Below are 5,118 nucleotides of genomic sequence, written 5' to 3'. Positions count from 1 at the left end.
CATCACACATATATTTGCCTATTAAACTGCATTTGCTATTGCTGCGGGCTGTGCGACCCTTAAATTCATGCTGCTGAACTGATTAGTTATCTGATTTTGTAGTGTAGCAAGTTGTGCTAATAACGCAGTGAACTAATCTACTTCCAATACACTTGTAACCTTCTTAGGAGCACTTATCGAGTCACCATGCCATTTAGGGTTCCCTTGTGAAATCTGATTCAGTAGTGTATATAATTAATCATATGTTTTTTCAAGAGCTTGCCCCTCGGATGCTGAATCCGAGAGAGTCTTGGTAGTTTGTTCCAACCCCTCAATGAAAGTATGAACAAGAACATCATTAGACTAATTATGGTGAGGGCAATTTCTGAGCATACCTTTGTATCTCTCCCAAGTTTGGTAGAGGTTTTTTCCTTCTTTATGCTTGAAACTCAAAATTTTTCTTCTCAAACATGCAGTTTTCCCTTATGGAAAGAATTGAATAATGAACTTCTAGGATAGATATTACTAATAAGTAATGGAGAGTAGTGGTTCAACAAGTAACCACCTCTTTGATTGCCTGATTAAAGAAAAGGGGAAGAGAGTTAGTCTGACATAGCTAGTATTTACTTCTGTTGGAATGTAAGTATCACTGATTTCCAAGAAGGTCTGTATGTGCTTCTATGGGTCTTTATGTGAAAATCTAGAAAATTGCCCATCCGAATTCAACAAGTGAACCATATTTTGCTTTAATTCAAATCGACCACCTGGATTTAGCTTGCAGATGCTATTAGTAGCATGGTTTATGAGTGGGATTACCACCTCACAAACAGGTCTAGCAGCTTCTTGAGTAGGGGCAACTGGAATCACTGGTTCTAGAACACGTCTAGTAGTTAGATCAACTAGATCAATTGGATCAACAAGATTAGGATCTATTTGTTTTCCATTTGAACTTGCTGAATTAGATAATGAGCTCCTTGATGAATTTAAACTTGCTGAATTCGATAATGTGCTCCTTAGATGGTTGTTCCTATCCTTTCTCTATCCTTCCTAACAAGCTTTCAAACTCATTGCTAGTGTCCCCTATACTCCATTTAATCAATCTCCAGTAGAAATCACCACTTAGTTCTCGTCATGTATTCAATTAATCCAAACTTAATCAACAATCCATCCTGCATTACTAATCATATCCATTAGCTCAAATTATGCAATTTCACACCCAACACAGTAAAAATACATATTTTAGCTCATAATACTAGGCCTATCATGGGTGAATATTTGTTCTTGGACATAAAGATATGCCTAAGATCAGTCATTACAATATCCACTACTAAAAGAAATGTCATCCGGAAAAGTCAATGGATAAAAAGAATCACAAAAGCTCGAAGGGATGAGGTACTGACCAGCATGCTCTGAACGTGACTTCCTAGTAAACCTCAAAGAAGAAACGATGCTTCTAAGGGATTTTCCCATCGATATCCCTTTTTGAACCAACTTTTTTTCTCATGTTTCAAAAACTAAAATTCCATGCCAACCACTAACTGGTTACCAACTGAATTAAGAAATACTGATGTACGCACTTTATTCATACATGCAGTGGGGTGGATAAAAATGGAATTTTCTTTTTTATTTCACAAATGGGCATGCTAGATCATATATCTATATAACCAAACCATAACACATTAATACCACATCGATACCAACACAACCAGGCAAAAACTCATCCAACATAAGGGTAATAGAAGGTTGTAATGACCCGATTTGCTAAACCAAAATGCTATATAGTGCTCATAACCCCGAAGGACCACAAGCTAACCCATAACTGATATCTGTACCTATATACTGTATAAGATAACATAATAATGTAGAAATATACACTGAAAGGCCATAATGTTCGATCATTAACATAACCGAATAATGTAACATTTGTGTAGGGTAATAGAATAACCAAAAGAAACTGAAGTCTAAAACATGATAGTCTGTATCTAGTCTGCATCTAGTCTGCCTCTAGTTTGAAAGCCTCTACTGTCTGAAGAATCTAAATAAGGAGCTGATGGGATATGTCCCCAACTAACTCCAACTAATAAGCTAATCAATGAGATAATAGAAAATTATTATATCCTCAAAGGATGAGGACTCACTTCTACTCTGACTGCTGAATCTAGAATCTGCTGCTGATCTGGAACTCGTGTCTCTGAACCTATGGTGTAACATAAAGCAGTACATATTTACAGAGTATACGTGTGAGGTAGGACATATGCAATATTTAACATGCATGAATAATGCTAACTGACTGTCTAACATGAATGTAAGAATATATGCATAAATACGTAACTATAACTGACAATGTGATTTCGTGATACTGATACCATGGTAGAATGAATACTGAGTCTGTAAACTAATAACATGACATAACTAATAACATGCAAGATTGTATCTGAATATAACTGATAACATAGGTGACTGTGTCTGACAGTCCTAAATCTGATGGAACTATTTGAGTTCCATACTATGTCTGAGTTGACTGTGCCTGACAGTCCTGAAATCTAAAGAAATATCTGAGTTATATTACTGAGACTGATTGACTGTATCTGACAGTCCTGATTATGTAGTATGAAACTATGGGAAGTAGTTTCTAACTGACATGCCCTAAAGGTGCTATAATAGCTGAGCTGGGGTCCAATCTATGCCTTGATTGAAAGGGTGTCAATACCGTGTCACTCATAAGGAAAATATGTGAGTAACCCTCATATAACAGGTAACTCTAGTGAGAATGGTGGGAACCCTTACATAATATGTTAAGTGACCTCATCTACCCTCATATAGCAGGCTACAATATCTCAACCTATGCTGGCTACATAGTTCTAGAATGCAAGGATTGCTTCTAAGAATCACACCCTCATATAACAGGTGAGTTCCCATCCTTGGGTTCACTCGGTGATAATTTCTACTCCCATTTGAATAGACACTAAACATGATTTACTGAACTGAACTGAACATGGACTGAGTTACTAAATTTCTGTGGCTGATGGAATACTACTGATATCTGACAACTGACTAAGTCATGAGATCATGGAGATTTTTCCTGAGTGATAAGACTATCTGAAGTCTAAGAGTTCATAGCTTGACTGAGAGTATTGTAAAAACATGACATGGGTATAGGCACACAACTAATATTTTGGGTACAAGTACCCCCAAGACTCGATGGAAGGAAACTGACATGACTTGATATTCTTGAATACATGATAATCACCACAATACATTTATTAAAGCATTTCGTCAAACGTCTAATAGGCATAAACTTGTACATTTATGGGGATTTTCATGATATCATGCTAGTTAGGAAAATTTCCTTCATCTAGGTATTTCATCAAACGTTTGGCAGGCATAGTACATGTAAACTTTATGGTATAGCAATTAAACATCATGATTCAATTTCCAATTTCATCATACAAGGTTTTAGTCATGAGATTTCATAAATCTTTATCTATACTAATCAACCCACATGGAATTTATCATAAAATCATGGAATAGAAATCAATTCCTCATTTATCAATATGAAAGAGAACATACAAAGCATGAACACATGAAGAAAATCCATAACTTGTAGTTGAAAAGGGATTCTTGGCCTTTATGGATGAAAGGAGCCCATGAATGAACATTATGAATACCTTAGTTCGTGATTTCGTGAAGATTGATGGTAAAACCTTCTTGAAAATGGACCTTCTATGAAAACCCTAACTTGAGCTCTTGAGAGTATTTGAGAAAAATATCAATATTTTTGATGAATAAGGGCTAAATCCCGTGGTTGGAAGCTTATATACGGAGCGGGGCAAATTGACCCTTTTAAACCTGGACACAATTAAATTTTTAGTAAAATTTCCCGAATTGGGCCTTTAGCACGATGCGGCGTTATCGCGCCATGTCACTGGAAATTGACAAATAGGAAACTGCACAGTGGTGCGACGCGGAGCTATCGTGGAGCAACACAGGAATTTGACAAATACCATTTGAGCTATCTCTGCGATGCGTTGAAGGCTCAGGTCAAACACTGTATCACTAAAATGGTTCTAACTCTTCGTCCGAGTACCGGATTTGGGTGAACTATATTTCGATGGAAATCTTATTCAATTTCCCATGTGAGAGGAAGTGAAAATTATGGAAATACCACATGTATAATAATGAATTCTTATTTCAAAACAAGTTCTAACTTCCTTGAGATGATTTTCAAGCTAAGAAAAAGAACGAGTATTACAAAGGCATGAGTCATGCAACTAACTCAGAATCAAAGTATAACGTTCTTTTGCCTTTCTAAACCTGCTATCTACTCCAAACTATGAAGAAAATCACCTGAGTCATGTCTGCATAATACTATCACAGTAAACCCAAAGAATGAAAGTTGCATCGCTGAAAATACATAAAATCAAGCATAATAATATGCCCATAAGGCGCTACCTAGGCACACAAATAGTGGCAGCCAAGGTCTTGCAATATATGCTAATGCTACAACTGTTCTGGATGGCCCTCAAAACTAAAAGCCAGGAATCTGTAGCACAACACTCTCCACAGAATGATCCGCTCTAGTAGGTCCCATCAACCAAGGATGAATCCATTCTGAATCCAACTTAAGCCTACTAATCCTGTTGAGTAGATCATCTAAAATCCCAGCAAAAGTTGAAACTCGAGGTTAAAGATGAAGGAATCAATACCGTGCCAACGAACTATCATTTGAACACCTATCAACCATAATCAATCTAAACTGAAGAAAATCAAATAAGTAGAAAAGGGTAGGATTAGACATCCTATAGATGAAATCCCTATCTAGTCAACTCTTAAGAAAAAGTTGCACCAAGCTTTAAAACTCCAAGCAAAATTCTTTAGACCAAGGCTGAATAACCTAATGTCAACCACCCAATCCAAACCTGATGATGGGTAAGCTTCCATACTCAAAATCCGTCATAACCTCCCAAATCATTATTCGAAGGCATCAAATCGAAAATTAAGCGAATGAGACTAATCCATGGTCAATTACCCATTCGATCTTGCCATCCAAATTATTCATATCCTTACTGAATCATGCCAAAACCAAAACTAAAATATAGCTGAAGACAAAATTACCATGGAGGATAATGCACTGGCTAA

At 36.6% G+C, this 5,118-nt stretch overlaps 1 non-coding gene across 1 annotated transcript; it reads left to right on the top strand.

The window, feature by feature from the left end:
* The first annotated feature begins 343 nt into the window (after positions 1-343).
* On the top strand, positions 344-450 carry LOC124886790. The gene has a single exon (XR_007044199.1). It is a non-coding gene; the product is annotated as a small nucleolar RNA R71 (small nucleolar RNA).
* Positions 451-5,118: the final 4,668 nt, after the last annotated feature.

Source organism: Capsicum annuum, chromosome 8, assembly GCF_002878395.1.
Source record: "Capsicum annuum cultivar UCD-10X-F1 chromosome 8, UCD10Xv1.1, whole genome shotgun sequence".
NCBI lineage: Eukaryota > Viridiplantae > Streptophyta > Magnoliopsida > Solanales > Solanaceae > Capsicum > Capsicum annuum.
This window is presented reverse-complemented; position numbering and strand designations above follow the sequence as displayed.